Source organism: Bombina bombina, chromosome 5 (assembly GCF_027579735.1).
Source record: "Bombina bombina isolate aBomBom1 chromosome 5, aBomBom1.pri, whole genome shotgun sequence".
Classification (NCBI taxonomy): Eukaryota; Metazoa; Chordata; class Amphibia; order Anura; family Bombinatoridae; genus Bombina; species Bombina bombina.
Window position 1 is genome coordinate 456,194,432 of NC_069503.1, and position 21,724 is coordinate 456,216,155.

The window sequence follows — 21,724 nt, forward strand, 5'->3', positions numbered from 1 at the left end:
GTGAGACAGTTCTGGGAAGATGTAATTGCACATATTAATAGAACCCAGGGCTGTTACTATTCCATAATCTACAAAAACACCAAAGATGACATAAAGCAATCACTCTTATATATAATGATAAATAGCACCAAAATACTGATACCCCAGAAATGGAAGTTATCAGAAGTTCCAGACGTGGCGGCATGGAAAGCACAGGTAGAAAGCCTGCTTATCCTTGAGAGATACCATTTTCTCAGGGCAGGTAAATTAGAAAAGCACGAATACATGACAATGCGCTGGAACGCAAACAAAGATAATTGAGAAATGCTCCTGCCTGCCGACTCCCTTCTTAGCATTAGAGGCTGATAACCTAACCAAGAACCAACTTTTAGTAATACATTAGCAGATACACCATCATAGTTAGACTATAACAAGATTACTGGAGTTCATGACAATTGACACAAGTTGGACTACAGGTTCCCTCCCTCGCCCAACCACCAAATAGGGGGTGCTTGCCCCGAATTGGTAGAACTACTCAGGGATGAGTGCTCTGAGTACAAGGGGCCCTTTCTTCCTTCCCTCCTTTCCTCTTTCTTCTTGCAAATCCAAACCTAACAAGTTAATGTTAACCAAAGATATTTATTGTTTGTAATTTTTGATAATATGTTCAAATGCTTTTGATTGAAATATATATATATATATATATATATATTGATTTCTCCACAAAAAAAGGGAAAATGAGAAAAAGTAGAGCTAAATCTGTCGGAAAGACACTCACAATGTACACCAGTAATGGTCTTAGTGTATTTCTTTATTGCATCTATCTGGACTTGCCTCACATTACAGGTTTGGACCCAACTGGTTTCAGGTCCCGAGTTTATGTAATATGTGATATGTTGTATATTGTATGGGTAAACAATGTAAACCCAGATCCGCACTAAGATGTATGTAAAATCAATACTTCAATAAAGCTCTTTCGAAAAAAAAAAGTTTTCACTCTTGTGCTAACCAAATGTGCAAGCCGAAGTTAGGATATTGGGCACACATTTACGTATTTCCCCATAGAAGTCAATGGAGCAAAAAAAGTGGAAAAAACCATACTGGCGCATAAACCCGATCGCATATTCTCAAGTGCACTAACCTGGCATGAAAATATGAATATTTCAAATTTCAATGTTCTTCACATAGCAGAATATGTTCAATTTTTTCATAAATACATATTTCTATATCTGATGTGTTTTTTTTTGTAAAATATATATCTAATATATATATATATATATATATATATATATATATATATATATATATTCTACAGAAGAGAAGAAAGGCAAACGCACAGAGGGTGTACCTAGTGCAATGAGTTTTAAACTTTCTATCTGTGAAAGTAAGAAAGGAAACACAATCACGTGATTCCACCTCAAACGTGTGAGGTATGTGTCATGCCAAAGTGATACGGTTACAGCTGATTCTCCTTGGAAAAGCGATCTCTGTGCATCCTGGTGTCACTTCAATTAAGATATGAGCAGTGTATATAAGCACTTAGGTGCAGAGGTTCCAATAGCTCTCTTAATAAAGGGAGGTGGCAGAACCGGGATCGAAAGTATACAAGGGTTTATTAATTATCAAGTGTCACAAAGGCATTGAAAATAGTAAAACCAAAAATGTACCATAAAACACTGCAATATAAAACAATAAAATAAAATAAACAAACACTGTCACTTCCCAGCATGAGCATATCAGCACCAATGCAGAAAATGAACCACAACAGCTGATCAGCTATTTCGCTGTTTGCAGACAGGGTAGAATGGTGGGGGTGGAGCCTAACACATTTCATAGCGCTATTGGCTACTTCATCAGAGGTAGAGGCCGCCCCCCCAACACTCACAGGTTATGCTGGAAAATTAATGCTTAGGCAGCTATCTTTGTTAATGGCATAACATCACCCCCATCAGTACAAATCCTAATAGGGATCTTAATTATTTAATTAATAGGATCATTATATTTAATTAGTGAGTTTACTCTTGAAAGCATGCGGCTTAAGCTTTCCCTAGACGTGCATCCTTATCATAAAACATTTTATATAGAATTATTTAAATTCAATTGGAATCCCCCTGCAGAGACTTATTTTGTGTTGCCTGTCACTTTTAGTCAGAGTATTTTGACTCATACATAGGGGATGGCAACCCAATATAAAACCCATATAAACCCATGCAGTCTATATGGGTATTCAGTTGCATTGCTTATCAAAGAAAAAAATAAAAAGAGAACTTCTAGATATACATAAATGTGAATAAATTAACATAAATTAGCAATCAGGGAAGAGAAAGCATCTGCCATTAATTAATGCCTTCACATTATACCCAATGGTAACATCTGTATCATAATGTAATCTTGTGTAGATTGTATCCCTTCACAGGAAAGTCGCCAGATCAATGTCTTTTTTCAGGCCAGACGGTTCAAGCATATTTAGGGTATAGATCCAGAAGGTTTCCCTCCTACGTAGATCAATTAGCCTGCTGCCCCCTCTTATCCCCTTATCTACTTGTTCAATGGCCTTAATATAAAAATCGGCTTTATTTTTATTGTGGATCTTCACAAAGTGATTGATCAAGGGATTCTTTAAGGTGCCTGACTTTATGTTTTTCATTTATTCCAGGCACCTCACCTTCAACCCCCTCTTTGTTCAACCTATATATCTCATTGGAACCTTGCATGTACATTTTTTACAAGACTCCTCTTACTACTCAAGAATTAACTGAATTGAAGACACTAAGGGCCAGACAGTTACACGCAAGTGATAAGGGGTTTATTGCAGCTGTTTGAGTGCGTCGGGTGTAGCGCTCATATTACAAGTTGAAAGTAATTGTGATTGATTGAGCACAATTGAAGCTAATGCGTGTCTGGATTGTGCATCCTCAGGGCTCTGGTTAACTGCTTTGCATAACAAAAAAGTGTCACAAAACACATAAAACATGCATTACAGAGTACAGTTACACTCATAATAACACTGTCTAATACAAATTATTACAAAATAAAATTGCACAAAAAAATTATAAGGGCTGAAAGATATGAAGCCTTAGGTGTTAGAAAAAAAAAGACAGACAGAGGGCTTTAACATACAGATACATACAGTACATATACATGTCTACATATGTACAGGGAGTGCAGAATTATTAGGCAAATGAGTATTTTAACCACATCATCTTCTTTATGCATGTTGTCTTACTCCAAGCTGTATAGGCTCGAAAGCCTACTACCAATTAAGCATATTAGGTGATGTGCATCTCTGTAATGAGAAGGGGTGTGGTCTAATGACATCAACACCCTATATCAGGTGTGCATAATTATTAGGCAACTTCCTTTCCTTTGGCAAAATGGGTCAAAAGAAGGACTTGACAGGCTCAGAAAAGTCAAAAATAGTGAGATATCTTGCAGAGGGATGCAGCACTGTTAAAATTGCAAAGCTTCTGAAGCGTGATCATTGAACAATCAAGCGTTTCATTCAAAATAGTCAACAGGGTCGCAAGAAGCGTGTGGAAAAACCAAGGCGCAAAATAACTGCCCATGAACTGAGAAAAGTCAAGCGTGCAGCTGCCAAGATGCCACTTGCCACCAGTTTTGCCATATTTCAGAGCTGCAACATCACTGGAGTGCCCAAAAGCACAAGGTGTGCAATACTCAGAGACATGGCCAAGGTAAGAAAGGCTGAAAGACGACCACCACTGAACAAGACACACAAGCTGAAACGTCAAGACTGGGCCAAGAAATATCTCAAGACTGATTTTTCTAAGGTTTTATGGACTGATGAAATGAGAGTGAGTCTTGATGGGCCAGATGGATGGGCCCGTGGCTGGATTGGTAAAGGGCAGAGAGCTCCAGTCCGACTCAGACGCCAGCAAGGTGGAGGTGGAGTACTGGTTTGGGCTGGTATCATCAAAGATGAGCTTGTGGGGCCTTTTCGGGTTGAGGATGGAGTCAAGCTCAACTCCCAGTCCTACTGCCAGTTTCTGGAAGACACCTTCTTCAAGCAGTGGTACAGGAAGAAGTCTGCATCCTTCAAAAAAAACATGATTTTCATGCAGGACAATGCTCCATCACACGCGTCCAAGTACTCCACAGCGTGGCTGGCAAGAAAGGGTATAAAAGAAGAAAATCTAATGACATGGCCTCCTTGTTCACCTGATCTGAACCCCATTGAGAACCTGTGGTCCATCATCAAATGTGAGATTTACAAGGAGGGAAAACAGTACACCTCTCTGAACAGTGTCTGGGAGGCTGTGGTTGCTGCTGCACGCAATGTTGATGGTGAACAGATCAAAAAACTGACAGAATCCATGGATGGCAGGCTTTTGAGTGTCCTTGCAAATAAAGGTGGCTATATTGGTCACTGATTTGTTTTTGTTTTGTTTTTGAATGTCAGAAATGTATATTTGTGAATGTTGAGATGTTATATTGGTTTCACTGGTAAAAAATAAATAATTGAAATGGGTATATATTTGTTTTTTGTTAAGTTGCCTAATAATTATGCACAGTAATAGTCACCTGCACACACAGATATCCCCCTAAAATAGCTATAACTATAAACAAACTAAAAACTACTTCCAAAACTATTCAGCTTTGATATTAATGAGTTTTTTGGGTTCATTGAGAACATGGTTGTTGTTCAATAATAAAATTAATGCTCAAAAATACAACTTGCCTAATAATTCTGCACTCCCTGTATATGTAAGTATATATAATCATTCAGACAGGCCAGCACTCAGGATCCATGTTAATCCAACAACCCAGGGTGCTTCCACAAATAAGACAATGAAAGAAGATAAGGATGCACTCTCAAGGATTTTAAATCACCATCACCTTTTATTGTAATGTTTCTGGACTTCCCCAGACACTAAAAAATGTCAATAACCGATTATTGTCATTTTTTGGTGTCTGAGGAAGGGGGTAAAACCCCAAAACGTTACAATAAAAGGTTATATATATATATATATATATATATATATGTGTGTGTGTGTGTACATATTAATTTAGGTATTTATATGTGTATATATGTATTTACAGACAAATATGCACATATAAACACATAAGTACACATGTATACATATATAGACATATATAGAAGTGCATTGGAGCCCTTTGCAGTCAAGAAGATAAAAAAAAAAAAAAAAAAGCATATTTATGCAGCATTCATATTATTTATACTTGTTAGACTGTGTATTTACTATAAATATAAAATACCAGAAAAATTGCCAGGTATAAAAGGGGTTAAATTAGTGATTACTGTGAAAAAATATAAATATATATATACAGTCTAGAGGTTGGGAGCAAATAAATTATATAAACCCCAGTTCATAGGAAAGAATGTCACAGCTGTTAAGGTAATCCAGAAACCTGCAAAGCAAACAATATAACAAGGGCAGATACCTCAATGTATAGTACTTATCCAAAGCTGCAACTTTGGCCTGAGTTTAGCAAATGTGTCGATCCGTGAATACGATCAATCCGCTCCCCTCTCTCCATTATACTGCCCAGCAAAGAAGACCATGCTTTAAGCACAGGTGGTCCGTATGGAACGCTGCATCAGTGTGCTGCTCCGGCTTCTCCACTCACACCGCGAGGACCGGAAAGTTCCACTCTCACCCTGTGATCCAATAGAACGCTGGCAGAAAGGAGGCTTGTCAGTTGGAGGCTTTTCACTCGTCAACCAATGCACACGTTGCTGTATCCAACATATGGAGGGGTCTCAACACACCCGAACAGTAACGGCTGTCACTGTGGAAGTAGCGCTGCTTCAAAAGGGCAAAGGAAGTAGAACAAAAAAAGAACTGGAAGCAGCTGCTGTATAAAACTTAGCATTTATTCGGTCAATGGTAAAAGTCCATGGAGGAACAAGGTACACTGTAAGGAAAAACACAGTATACGCGTTTCGGCTAAACGCCGTACTCACTACTGCTAGAGATTTAAGCTTACATGTGAAACTTAAAAAGGGTGTACTTCACCCCTATTGGATAAAACAGTTCATTCAAAACACACCTATAAAATGACGTGCCAAAGTGTACCTGAAACCGTAATATATACAAAACACAATAGTATTCCCTAAGCTACAGTGTACTAAAGCATAGCAAAGAAATGAGATAATAGCATAATAATACTTATTGCAAGAAAAATGATAATAAATTCAACAAAAATAATTAGTTAAAGACTATAGTACATAAAATATAATACATAAAATATATATATATATATATATATATATATATATATATTACATAAATACCAAGATGAACAAAATTGATTTGAAGTAGATAAAACCACAAGAAATATGCATACAAGAATACATATGTGTTAAATGACAGATGAGAACCATAAATGGTGAAACATTTTATACATGTGTATATACTCTCTCATATGTAGAAAAACATATGCATGAAACCAAATAAATCTGTAGATAACATAACATTATACTCTAATACAAGAGTGTGACTGTAATAAGTCAAGTATGAAATAATAATATTATTGTTATTATATTATTGAGGCAAAAGGTTCATAGCCAATTGATGCCATGACTTAAATACAAATATAAAAACATATATACATATGTATGAAACCCACACACAGAAAACATACACATGTATATTTGATGGAAAAAGAATTGCACAAAACACATTTCACTGATGGCCCAAAGTATCTAGATGGACAAGTACTAAAGTTAAATGTGACTCAAGTGATAGTGATGAATGGATATTGACAACTGAATAATAGGAGAAATCTTTACTCCCAATAATTTATTAAATCATACTCATAAAGATCCATAACATCTCACGTTTCTCCAGAAGCTTCTGTCTATCTCCTCCTCTTTTAGGATATGGTATATGGTCTATAGCAAGCCATCTAAAAGATGAAACGTCTTTGTTGTGTTCAGTGTAAAAATGTTGTACTATGGGTGATGAGGACTTGCCCACATTAATAGTGGACAAGTGTTCTCTAATGCGGGACCTGATGTCCCTACTGAATGTTGCACAAAGTGCAAGTAATCAAGTAAATGACATAGCTAGATGTACATTTTAAACAAAAATTGATGTCAAATGTCTGATGTGTGACAGTGGATGTAAATGTGTCAGATATGACGATATGATCACAAGCCTTACACCGATTACTTCCACACCTAAAACATTCCCTTAGATGTCAGCCATGAGCTTGTTGTGGCACCAGGATTGCTCAAAACTGTGGGCAATAAATAATTGCCTAGTGTCTTATGGCGGCAATATGAACACCTAATCCCTTCAGACACACAGTTTATGAGCTTATCGTCTGCCACAAGAAGTTTAAAATGTCTTTTGATGATATCACATATGGACTGATAGCCAGAGCTGAAATCAGTTACAAAAGTGACTTGATCTGATTTTTTAGTCTGTTGTTGTTTTCCCTTTTCCATAAGCATTGAATTATGGTCGAGTTTTTCAACTTCTCGAACAGCCCTGTTAACTACTTTTTTAGGGTAACCCCTGTTGTATAACCGATCAAGTAAATCCCTCTGATGTTTCATAAATGTTTCATGAGTTGAGCAATTCCTCTTGGCTCTGATCAGTTGGCCTTTGGCTATGGAGTATGTGACATTTTTGGGATGACAGCTCTTTGCATGCAATACAGATTTACATGAGATAGGTTTCCTGTATATACTGCTCTCAATTTTACCTTCCTCAGTTCCCTGTAGGGAAATATCAAGGAAGTGAATGGTTATCTCATGCACCTCTGAAGTGAATTTCAAATTACAATTAATGTACTTGAGAAATCTGTCCTTATCTTCCTTAGTCCCTGTCCAGATGAAGAGAAGGTCGTCTATGAAGTGACCATAATATGAGATGTTGTGTCTGAAGGGGTTCAGATCTCCATAGATGTGGGGCAGCTCCCACCAACCCATGTATAGGTTGGTGTAGGAGGGGGCAAATTTTGCCCCCATAGCTGTCCCACATCTCTGGAGATAAAAAAAAAAACCCATACTCAAAGTAATTATGACACAGGAGAAAACTCGTAACCTCAATAACATACTTTTTAAAGTTATCACTCAGGGTGGAGTAATTAGTGAGGACGAAATCCCAAGCCAAGAGACCCAACTCATGGGGTATAGACGAATAAAGAGCAGTCACGTCTACTGTCATCCAACTCATGGTAGGATCTCATTTTAAATTGTTCATCACTCTCAGAACATGTTTCGTGTCTTGTAAATAACTTGGTAAAGCCTGAGCCAAAGGACACAATATGGCATTGAGCCATTCCGATACATGTTCAAAGAGAGATCCAATTCCACTAACAGTTGGTCGACCGGTCACCTGAGACAGGGTCTTTGTCAAGAAAACCGTGCTCCAAACCATCATCCAGAAGGTGCATAAGTTCAACCTGAAAGCGCTTAGTGGGATTAGAGGGGAGAACAGAGTATTGAGTAGAGTCAGTGAGCTGGTGTAAAGCTTCCATATTGTAATCATATTTATCCAAAACCACAACAGAGCCCCCCTTATCAGCGGTGCGGATCACAATCTGATCATTACTTTGTAAATCTTTTAGGGCTTGTCTTTCCAATCTCGAAAGATTGTCAATGGGCCTGCTGCTTTTGTTAAAGGCAAGATCCTTTAAATCTTTTTCCACCCTATTGTAGAATTTTTCAATAAGGGGGCCCCTGCTGTGGATTGGATAAAAAGTTGAAGCTTTTTTGAAACCCACAAATCTGTCAACATGTTTCACATCAACGTCAGTAAAACCATCTTTGGCCATAGTATCAAGTGATATTACTTCGCATGTTTCTGTAAAAGACAAGTCAGTGTTTAAATTAATTCTAGTTATAGTAGAACCAGACTCTTGTTGGGAGGTAGAAGGAAAGTATCTATTACAATCTGAAAAATGTTTTTTCAAAGTGATGTTACGAACCAAACGGTTCACATCCAACATTGTTTTAAACAAATCAAACCCAATAACAGGTACTAAACCAAAACCTAAACTTAGAAGTTTTATTTGAGGGTCATTCAATACAGTGTTAGACAAATTAATTACACGGAGGGTGCGTACTTGTTTGTTGGTTTTGTTGCTCTCAAGGGATAACTATTCTGTTGACCTTGAACATTCCCTCCCCCCTGAGGGTTCCTCGGGACCACTGGAAACACCTGGTCCAAATGACTACTACTGTGACCCTGGCCTGAAGTGGATGGCATATTCATCTCATTACACAGTGTCTTATCAGTGTTAGCAGTAGCTGAAGCACTAAATTTATTTTTGTTTTTATCTTTCAGTTTAGCATAAGACTGAGTAGCATTATCATGTGCCTGTGTTCCTAGTACATTACTGCTCTTAAGAATGTCTGGTCTATCTTTGTTGCCTGTGTCAATATCTGAATTGTATCTATCGTCACCATATTCAGCATCACTATCTGAGAATGTGACACGCTGACCACTGTTAGATTCTCAGATAGTGATGCTGAATCTGGTGACGATAGATACAATTCAGATATTGACACAGGCAACAAAGATAGACCAGGTATTCTTAAGAGCAGTAATGTACTAGGAACACAGGCACATGATAATGCTACTCAGTCTTATGCTAAACTGAAAGATAAAAACAAAAACAAAAATAAATATAGTGCTTCAGCTACTGCTAACACTGATAAGACACTGTGTAATGAGATGAATATGCCATCCACTTCAGGCCAGAGTCACAGTAGTAGTCATTTGGACCAGGTTTTTCCAGTGGTCCAGAGGAACCCTCAGGGGGGAGGGAGTGTTCAAGGTCAACATAATTATTATCCCTTGAGAGCAACAAAACCAACAAACAAGTACGCACCCTCAGTGTAATTAATTTGTCTAACACTGTATTGAATGACCCTCAAATAAAACGTCTAAGTTTAGGTCTTGGTTTCGTACCTGTTATTGGGTTTGATTTGTTTAAAACAATGTTGGATGTGAACCGTTTGGGTCGTAACATCACTTTGAAAAAACATTTTTCAGATTGTAATAGAGACTTTCCTTCTACCTCCCAACAAGAGTCTGGTTCTACTATAACTAGAATTAATTTAAACACTGACTTGTCTTTTAGACAAACATGCAATGTAATATCACTTGATACTATGGCCAAAGATGGTTTTACTGATGTTGATGTGAAACATGTTGACAGATTTTATCCAAATCACAGCAGGGGCCCCCTTATTGAAAAATTCTACAATAGGGTGGAAAAAGATTTAAAGGATCTTGCCTTTAACAGAAGCAGCAGGCCCCCTGCAATCTTTCGAGATTGGATAGACAAGCCCTAAAAGATTTACAAAGTAATGATCAGATTGTGATCCGCACCGCTGATAAGGGGGGCTCTGTTGTGGTTTTGGATAAATATGATTACAATATGGAAGCTTTACACTAGCTCACTGACTCTACTCAATACTCTGTTCCTCTCCTCTAATCCCACTAAGCGCTTTCAGGTTGAACTTATGCACCTTCTGGATGATGGTTTGGAGCAGGGTTTTCTTGACAAAGACACCATGGATTATTTATATGTTGAATTCCCTGTGACTCTTGCTTTCCACCATCTCCCGAAGGTGCATAAGTCCCTGTCTCAGGTGACCACTGACCGGTCGACCAATTGTTAGTGGAATTGGATCTCTCTTTGAACATGTATCGGAATGGCTTGATGCCATATTTTGTCCGTTGGTTAAGGCTTTACCAAGTTATTTACAAGACACAAAACATGTTCTGAGAGTGATGAACAATTTAAAATGGGATCCTGCCATGAGTTGGATGACAGTAGATGTGACTGCTCTTTATTCGTCTATACCCCATGAGTTGGGTCTCTTGGCTTGGGATTTCGTCCTAACTAATTACTCCACCCTGAGTGATAACTTTAAAAAGTATGTTATTGAGGTTATGAGTTTTCTCCTGTGTCATAATTACTTTGAGTATGGAGGGTTTTTTTATCTCCAGAGATGTGGGACAGCTATGGGGGCAAAATTTGCCCCCTCCTACACCAACCTATACATGGGTTGGTGGGAGCTGCCCCACATCTATGGAGATCTGAACCCCTTCAGACACAACATCTCATATTATGGTCGCTTCATAGACGACCTTCTCTTTATCTGGACAGGGACTAAGGAAGATAAGGACAGATTTCTCAAGTACATTAATTGCATTAATTGTAATTTGAAATTCACTTCAGAGGTGCATGAGATAACCATTCACTTCCTTGATATTTCCCTACAGGGAACTGAGGAAGGTAAAATTGAGAGCAGTATATACAGGAAACCTATCTCAGGTAATTCTGTATTGCATGCAAAGAGCTGTCATCCCAAAAATTTCACATACTCCATAGCCAAAGGCCAACTGATCAGAGCCAAGAGGAATTGCTCAACTCATGAAAAAATTTATGAAACATCAGAGGGATTTACTTGATCGATTATACAACAGGGGTTACCCTAAAAAATTAGTTAACAGGGCTGTTCGAGAAGTTGAAAAACTCGACCGTAATTCAATGCTTATGGAAAAGGGAAAACAACAACAGACTAAAAAATCAGATCAAGTCACTTTTGTAACTGATTTCAGCTCTGACTATCAGTCCATATGTGATATCATCAAAAGACATTTTAAACTTCTTGTGGCAGACGATAAGCTCATAAACTTTGTGTCTGAAGGGATTAGGTGTTAATATCGCCGCAATAAGACTCTAGGCAATTATTTATCGCCCGCAGTTTTGAGCAATCCTCGTGCCACAACAAGCTCATGGCTGACATCTAAGGGCATATTTAGGTGTGGAAGTAATCAGTGCAAGGCCTGTGATCATATCGTCAAATCTGACACATTTACGTCCACTCTCACACATCAGACATTTGTCATCAATTTGTGTTTAAATTGTACATCTAACTATGTCATTTACTTGATTACTTGCACTTTGTGCAACATTCAATATGTTAGACTCACTACTAGGGACATCAGGTCCCGCATTAGAGAACACTTGTCCACTATTAATGTGGGCAAGTCCACATCACATATAGTAGAAAATTTTTGCACTGAACACAACAAAGACTTTTCATCTTTTAGATGGCTTGCTATAGACCATATACCATATCCTAAGAGAGGAGGAGATAGACAGAGGCTTCTGGAGAAACTTGAGATGTTATGGATCTTTAAATTGTCAACTAAAGTCCCTTTGGGTCTCAATGCTGAGTATGATTTAATAAATTATTGGGAGTAAAGATTTCTCCTATTATTCAGTTGTCAATATCCATTCATCACTATCACTTGAGTCACATTTAACTTTAGTACTTGTCCATCTAGATACTTTGGGCCATCAGTGAAATGTGTTTTGTGCAATTCTTTTTCCATCAAATATACATTTGTATGTTTTCTGTATGTGGCTTTCATATATATGTATATATGTTTTTATATTTGTATTTAAGTCATGGCATCAATTGGCTATGAACCTTTTGCCTCAATAATATAATAACAATAATATTACTATTTCATACTTGACTTATTACAGTCACACTCTTGTATTAGAGTATAATGTTATGTTATCTACAGATTTATTTGGTTTCATGCATATGTTTTTCTACATATGAGAGAGTATATACACATGTATAAAAAAATTCACCATTTATGGTTCTCATCTCTCATTTAACACATATGTATTCTTTTATGTATATTTCTTGTAGTTTTCTCTACTTCAAATCAATTTTGTTCATCTTGGTATTTATGTAATATATATATATATATATATATTTTATGCATTATATTTTTATGCACTATAGTCTTTAACTAATTATTTTTGTTGAATTTATTATCATTTTTCTTGCAATAAGTATTATTATGCTATTATCTCATTTCTTTGATATGCTTTAGTACACTGTACCGTAGGGATTACTTTTGGGTTTTGTATAAATTACGGTTTCAGGTACACTTTGACACGTCATTTTATAGGTGTGTTTTGAATGAACTGTTTTATCCAATAGGGGTGAAGTACACCCTTTTTAAGTTTCACATGTAAGCTTAAATCTCCAGCAGTAGTGAGTACGGTGTTTAGCTGAAACGCGTATACTGTGTTTTTCCTCTCAGTGTACCTTGTTCCTCCATGGACTTTTACCATTGACCGAATAAAGGCTAAGTTTTATACAGCGGCTGCTTCCAGTTCTTTTTTGGTTCTATTTACTATAAATATGTCATATTCCAATGTTTTGCACCTAGGGGAATATGTTCCAAGTATTTATAAATATCCCTATATACTGTATATCTGTATATATCTATACCTACATATAATATATATATATATATATATATATATATATACACATAGATTTATATTACTTAGATGCTAAGAGTGCTCACCACCCAAGATGGATAGAGAACATACCTTTTGGGCAGTTCCAAAGGCTCAAACGTAACGGCACTATGCTATTAATTAACCAAATTGGCAGCTGAATAGTAATAGTTTTTTATTAAGAAGGTGATAATGAAAGCATATGATAAAGCAAGGACACTGGATAGGAACACGCTTATTAAGGGGGTGTCAAACGGAAAAGAGAATATCCAGGGACAATAGACAGGAAAGAACAAGGAAGTAATCATGGTAACACACATAAGAAAAAGAACAGGGTGAGTCTTGTAACCACATTTAACAATCGATTCTGGCAAATTTGAAACATTATGAAGAAACACTGGTCCATTTTAAAGAGAGATCCCTTGTTGAAAGAGGCAATAGGAGATTAACCGGATATTGCTTTTAAGAAAAATGTGTACAACCATGTGAGTGCTCAAGGGGGTAATTCAAACTTCAACTTAATTCAAGTGCTGAATGGTAGCAGCAAATTCGTATAACAGGATAAAGATTTGGTAATTTCACTTGTATGCTAAAATCCTTAGTTTTATTTCAACATAGTTAAAAAAATGGTCACAAAGCACTCCTTCTCATATGTAATGCTAAAACCCCCCGCATGGACTTACACATGTGAAGGAGTGATTTGTGACCATTTTTTAATATGTGTAGATAAGACAATGAGGCATATTTAAGAAATGTCTTGCTGACCTAATCCGACAGTGCGGATCAGGTCCGCAAGACATCGCTGAATGCGGAGAGCAATACGCTCTCCGCATTTAACATTGCACCAGCAGCTCAAAAGAGCTGCTGGTGCAATGCCGCCCCCTGCAGACTCGTGGCCAATGGGCCGCCAGCAGGGAGCTGTCAATCAACCCGATCGTACTCGATCGGGTTGAATTGTTGCGATTCCTGTCCGCCTGCTCAGAGCAGGCGGACAGGGTTATGAAGCAGCGGTCTTTGTGACCACTGCTTCATAACTGCTGTTTCTGGCGAGTCTGTAGACTCGCCAGAAACACGGGCTGTCAAGCTCCTTTCGCAGCTTGATAGATAGGCCCCTAAGGATTTTATCATACAAGTGCTATGAACTAATATTTATTCTAAAACTTCACTCATTGGGGCCTATTTATGATGGTGCGAGCGGACATGATCTGATATAGCGGATCATGTCTGCTACACATAGATAAATGCCAACAGTATACGCTCTCGGCATTTATCATTGAACCAGCAGTTCTTGTGAACTGCTGGTGCAATACCGCCCCCTGCAGATTTGTGGCCAATTGGCCGCTAGCAGGGGGTGTCAATTCGATCATATTCGATCGGGTTGATTTCTGTCAATTTCTGTCCGCCGTCTCAGAGCAGACGTACAGGTTATGGAGCAGTGGTCTCTGAAGGCTCGCCGGAAACACGGGGCAACAAGCTCCACACGGAGCTTGATAAATATGCCCCATTGTGCTCATGATTTCTGACCAAAAATTCCCAAGTTATTGACAGCCCCACGAAGGGCCAGATTATGAGTGGTGCGTTAACTTTTACGCAGGTGTTTGTGTGCATCGGATGTAGCGTGTTTATTACAAGTTGAAAGTAAACTAATTCACTCAAGCATACTGAATTTAACGCTCGTCAGGTTATCGTAACCTCAGAGCTCTGGTTTGCTTGAATAAAAAGTGTCCCAAAAAACATCTAAAATATCTGCTGTGCTAATATGGAATTGTTTTTAACCTTTATTATTGTACATTCCAATCTTCCCTCCCCCCCTCTACTCTTTCCCAAGACACACCTCCCCCTCACTTTATCAAATGGAAGTTTTACCTTACCACTCTCTTTGTTACAGCTCACACCTACAGCAATATCTCTTATATTTTCCCTGCAATTTTCAAGCTCACACCTACAGCAATATCTCTGAAATTTTCCCTGCAATTTTCAAGCTCACACCTACAGCAATATTATTGAAATTTTCCCTGCAATTTTCAAGCTCACACCTACAGCAATATCTCTGAAATTTTGCATGCACTAGCCCCCCAAGCCTCCCTCCACCTCCCACCCTGGTGTTTACCTTAAAGGATTACTTTCTGTTATAATTTTTAAGCTAAAGAACTAACATATTAAAGTTAATAAACATTTCTCCAAAACAAAGTTTCATAACGTTCTAAAAGTTATATCTTTTTTTCGCCGATGATGTCACGTTATCCTGCCCACTATTTTCAGCACTGCGTGTTCAAAATACTTAAACCAATAACTTTGTGTTTAAAGCGCCATTTTGAAACCTAGGTATTGTAAACGGATTGGTACAGAGCAAAGGATACCCACGGAGTGGGTTTGGAAAACAATTAAATTTGCAGACAAGATTTCTGATATACGGTAGAGATATGTTAATGAAATGCTATTGATAAAAAGCATATTTGGGGTAGTTAGTTAGTAACAGGCATAGAAAATATTTACTTACAGTGGCCCTTTAATATATAAACACCTCCTAACAGCAATTAGGTGCAGCTGTCGCTAACGAACCAGGTTAGAGACAAAAATTCACACTCACAGCCTCTATACTGACACTTTACCATATTCTGTTACACTCTCCCAACCCTCATTTTCTTGCCACACACTTCACCCACTCTCAGTTTACCCTGCCGTATAGCAGACTTATTTACGTTACCTTTCGTGTCCATTACCTCTCCCTTAGCTTGTAAGCTTGAGAGCCTTTCTATCTGCAGGACACTTTTGCCTAGATTTAGAGTTTGGCGTTAGCCGTCAAAACCAGCGTTAGAGGCTCCTAACGCTGGTTTTGGGCTACCGCTGGTATTTAGAGTCAGTCAGGAAAGGGTCTAACACTCACTTTGCAGCTGCGACTTTTCCATACCGCAGATCCCCCTACACCATTTGCGTATCCTATATTTTCAATGGGATCTTTCTAACGCTGGTATTTAGAGTCTTGGCTGAAGTGAGCGTTAGAAATCTGACGACAAGACTCCAGCCGCAGCAAAAAGCCAGGAGTTAAGAGTTTTCTGGGCTAACGCCGGTTCATAAAGCTCTTAACTACTGTGCTCTAAAGTACACTAACACCCATAAACTACCTATGTACCCCTAAACCGAGGTCCCCCCACATCGCTGCCACTCTATTAAAAAATTTTAACCCCTAATCTGCCGACCGCACACCGCCGCCACCTACGTTATCCCTATGTACCCCTATTCTGCTGCCCCTAACACCGCCGACCCCTATATTATATTCATTAACCCCTACTCTGCCGCCCCCAACGTCGCCTCCACCTACCTAAATTATTAACCCCTAATCTGCCGACCGGACCTCACTGCTACTCTAATAAATGTATTAACCCCTAAAGCTAAGTCTAACCCTAACCCTAACACTCCCCTAAGTTAAATATAATTTAAATCTAACGAAATAAATTAACTCTTATTAAATAAATTATTCCTATTTAAAGCTAAATACTTACCTATAAAATAAATCCTAATATAGCTACAATATAAATTATAATTATATTGTAGCTATTTTAGGATTAATATTTATTTTACAGGCAACTTTGTATTTATTTTAACCAGGTACAATAGCTATTAAATAGTTAAGAACTATTTAATAGTTACCTAGTTAAAATAATTACAAAATTATCTGTAAAATAAATCCTAACCTAAGTTACAATTAAACCTAACACTACACTATCAATAAATTAATTAAATAAAATACCTACAATTATCTACAATGAAACCTAACACTACACTATCAATAAATTAATTAAATACAAATACCTACAAATAAATACAATTAAATACAAAATCAGCTGATCGGAACAGCCAATAGAATGCAAGCTCAATCTGATTGGCTGATTGGATCAGCCAAACGGATTGAACTTGAATCTGATTGGCTGATTCCATCACCCAATCAGAATTTTCCTACCTTAATTCCAATTGGCGGATAGAATCCTATCAGCCAATCCGAATTCGAGGGACGCCATCTTTGATGACGTCCCTTAAAGGAACCTTCATTCTGTGTTAGGACATCGGAAGAAGAGGATGGATCCGCACCAGAGGTCTTGAAGATGGAGCCGCTCGTCATCGGATGGAAGAAGATAGAAGATGCCGCTTGGATGAAGATGTCTACCGGTCTGGATCTCCTCTTCTGCCCGGATAGGATGAAGACATCTGCCCGATGATGGACTTCTTCAGCCGCCGCTTGGATCAAGACTTCAGCCAGAGGATGGATGTCTTCAGCCCCCGCTTGGGTTTGGATCAAGACTTCAGCCAGAGGATGGAAGTCTTCAGCCCCCGCTTGGGCTTGGATCAAGACTTTCGGAGCCTGGACTGATCAGTGATACCCGGCGTGGTGAAGATAAGGTAGGAAGATCTTCAGGGGCTTAGTGTTAGGTTTATTTAAGGGGGGTTTGGGTTAGATTAGGGGTATGTGGGTGGTGGGTTGTAATGTTGGGGGGGTATTGTATGTTTTTTTTTTTCCAGGCAAAAGAGCTGAATTCTTTGGGGCATGCCCCGCAAAAGGCCCTTTTAAGGGCTGGTAAGGTAAAAGAGCTTTTCTATTTTTATTTTAGAATAGGGTAGGGCATTTTTTTGTTTTGGGGGGCTTTGTTATTTTATTAGGGGGCTTAGAGTAGGTGTAATTAGCTTAAAATTGTTGTAATATTTTTCTAATGTTTGTAAATATTTTTTTATTTTTTGTAACTTAGTTCTTTTTCATTTTTTGTACTTTAGTTAGTTTATTTAATGGTATTTATTTGTAGGTATTTTATGTAATTAATTTATTGGTAGTGTAGTGTTAGATTTAATTGTAGATAATTGTAGGTATTTTATGTAATTAATTTTTTTTTTTTTCACATTAAATTTTTATTGAGGAATATTCAAAGGCATACAATAGTCATAAAAACAGGTTCTTGCATTGCATGTCACATACAGTAAGATTTAGTGTTACAAGAATGAGAAGACAAACACAGAAAATAAACGTAAGTGTAACAATTTACATATCATGCAACCATGAGATACATAGAATGCCAAACATTGAGATGCCTTTTAAATAAAATCCTAGGCCACTCTTGGACCATCACAAGCATTAAGATAAAAGAAGGCATGTGCAAACAAAAGAGACCACTTGTGGATCTCGTTAGTAAACCTCAGTTTTTTATAATTTTATCTCATACTAATATGAATAGTGTGTAGGTTAAGTAAAGTGCTAAAGGGATAATATTATTAAGTGCATATATATATATATATATTTGGACAATCTTGCGTAGGTTAAGAGAGAAATAAAGCTGAGTATAATGATAACCTGCAAGATTTTGCTAGAAAGGAGGGTATATAGGGTGCGGTATATGTGAGAAAAACCGCGTATTCAGTCCTCCCACTTAAGGGAGGCATATTAGGTGGAGTGGGGGGGTGGACGTGATGAGTTACCTATGAGAAGCAGACAAGAGATGTCAGCTTGTCTTCTAAATTTGCCAAACAGATGCACATGAAATGGATTGTAATTGGGCTAACCACTATAGGTGGTTGTTTAAACTAGGTAGGTAAAACTTAACATGACTCTAATTAAGGTCTCAAGAGCATGTGGATAACTAGGGGAGAAGTAAATATAGATTAGCTACTCATAATAGGTAACGCTGCAATGAGAGTGTTGCAAGTATATAGATCCCAAATAATGGGAATGTTAATGCAGGGCCAGCCTGCAACAGGAGCATATCTGGAGTATTGAATTGGTGTTATACTTCGTATTGTGGTTGGGCGTGATTTTGATATGTATGCTAATTAATATATTAATAAGATAACAAACAAGAAATAGGGGATAACATTATTCCACGCTGAGATTGGTATCTATCTAGGACGAGGGGAGGAACAGAGCTTGCTGTAGGCAGGCTCAAACCTATTAGGTATTATTATTAGTAGCTAGTTATCTGAGGGGATCTTGCCCATGAAAATACGTGAACAGGGAAGCGTCTCCTCACCCCAAACAATTACATACTGGGACTGAGGAGATATTTGGATTTACAGAAAAGTATAAAATGCAGTTGCTATAAGGGGATGATTCCTATATAAAGCAGCTGAAAAATGAACTATAGAACGTCTGGGTCCATGTCTAAGTATAGACTTCTGGGCGGCTATAGACTGCACTTTATTTGAGTAGGGGGGAGATGGGACTTGGGTTTATGGGGGGGAGGTTGTTAAGATTTTTAAGTAATTTACTGCTAATAGTGGGCCCTGTATTGGGGGGACCGGCCGCACTTGAGCTAGATGGTGGGTTATTAGGGGGTGATGGGTATCCAAAATTGGAATAACGGCCTTATAGCCTGTCAAATGATAAGGTTACATGACACTTAAAGTTATGTGACAGTGATAACAAAGAACATTCACTAAACATATTAAAAAACAGTAACTTTGTACGCAAAACATCTTTCAGAGTATCAATCTACTTATAACAACAATGTTTCAACTGGCAGTCGGTTATGCATCTCAAACTGGACCACACAAAATAATTTAAAGGGCTGAGATTGTGGCGCCCTGTGGCAGACAAATAACCCGTTTGTTGGTTTTGGTAGGGTGTGTGATAGTATAATCTTGCGATTGTGTGTTCGTAGTGGGTGACTAAAACTTTAAGATTGTGGCAAAGTGCTATGATATCTATAGTGTGGTGTTGTATTAACGAGTGAGGATCTGGAACTCCGTATGAGTAGTGGTTTACTATAGGAAGTCTCTGGATGCTGTATGTGTAGGGGTTAGTTTCCTATTATATCTGCTACAGCCACGGTTGTTATGTACACAGGGAGTGTGCTGCAGTTGGGCCCTCACTGAGCACACAGCACTTGTTAGTTAGCGCAACCCTAGGTGGCAGGAGTGAGTGCTATGCATTAGGTCTATGAATACTTAACTGGAATTTGTGACGAAGATAAAATATGTGTTTCCCTGAAACAGAACAATGCTAAGTAATTAGCAAACAATGGGAACTCTGCCAATTTACATAAACAGTGGTCAGAATACTATGAATACATTGTAAATAAATAAAAAAAAAACAAGATCAAAGGGAGATACTTATCGTCCAATGTTCATCAAGATCAGCATACCGACTACAAAAGTCCAAATGATGCGGAAATATATGTTTTCAATACACACTAAAACATGACTTCACATAATCAGTGTCCAGAGAAAGCAGTCTACACCTCAGAGCCTGAGGTGCTTTCCTTAGGAGATTGGTGATCCTGATCTGTGTCTTTGCGTAAGAATTGTCCAGTCCTGTCCCTCACGGTGCTTCTGCTGGCCGAGCTTTCGAGAGGAAGGAGTAGCCCAGTCTCCAACTCTGGGGGCATCTGTGGCATCTTGCTGTTCCACTTGAGCGGAGGAGGCCTCCCATTCTGCTGCTGTGGCTCTCAGTTGGGTTTGCCTGGACTGTGATTTTTCCTTTTGAGAAGGGTACAGGTTCCATAATCTGAGCAGTTCATATCCTCTGTTAGGGGTCTGTATAGTGAACATCTGATTGTTCCGAAAGATGAGTAGCTTAATGGGATAACCCCACCTGTATCTGATCTCATGCTTCCGAAGGATGGATGCAACTTCCGTGAAAGTTTTTCTCTTTTGTGCGAGTTCAGACACTTTAGAGCACATTTCTCCAGTCAAAAACTATAGAAATGATCCCTGAAAGTATAGTCTTATGTAATTTATTTATTGATAGTGTAGTGTTAGGTTTAATTGTAACTTAGGTTAGGATTTATTTTACAGGTAATTTTGTAATTATTTTAATTAGGTAACTATTAAATAGTTCTTAACTATTTAATAGCTATTGTACCTGGTTAAAATAAATACAAAGTTGCCTGTAAAATAAATATTAATCCTAAAATAGCTACAATATAATTATAATTTATATTGTAGCTATATTAGGATTTATTTTACAGGTAAGTATTTAGCTTTAAATAGGAATAATTTATTTAATAAGAGTTAATTTATTTCGTTAGATTTAAATTATATTTAATTTAGGGGGGTGTTAGGGTTAGACTTAGCTTTAGGGGTTAATACATTTATTAGAGTAGCGGTGAGGTCCGGTCGGCAGATTAGGGGTTAATACTTGAAGTTAGGTGTCAGCGATGTTAGGGAGGGCAGATTAGGGGTTAATACTATTTATTATAGGGTTATTGAGGCGGGAGTGAGGCAGATTAGGGGTTAATACATTTATTATAGTAGCGGCGAGGTCTGGTCGGCAGATTAGGGGTTAATTAATGTAGGTAGCTGGCAGCGACGTTGTGGGGGGCAGATTAGGGGTTAATAAATATAATATAGGGGTCGGCGGTGTTAGGGGCAGTAGATTAGGGGTACATAGGTATAATGTAGGTTGCGGCGGTGTACGGAGCGGCAGATTAGGGGTTAAAAAAATATGCAGGTGTCAGCGATAGCAGGGGGGGCAGATTAGGGG

The 21,724-nt window shown here is 38.1% G+C and overlaps 1 pseudogene; it reads right to left on the reverse strand.

Annotated features, from left to right (window-relative positions):
- Nucleotides 1–20,838: 20,838 nt before the first annotated feature.
- On the reverse strand, nucleotides 20,839–20,968 carry LOC128661857 (uncharacterized; annotated as a pseudogene).
- Between the last annotated feature and the right edge of the window lie 756 nt (nucleotides 20,969–21,724).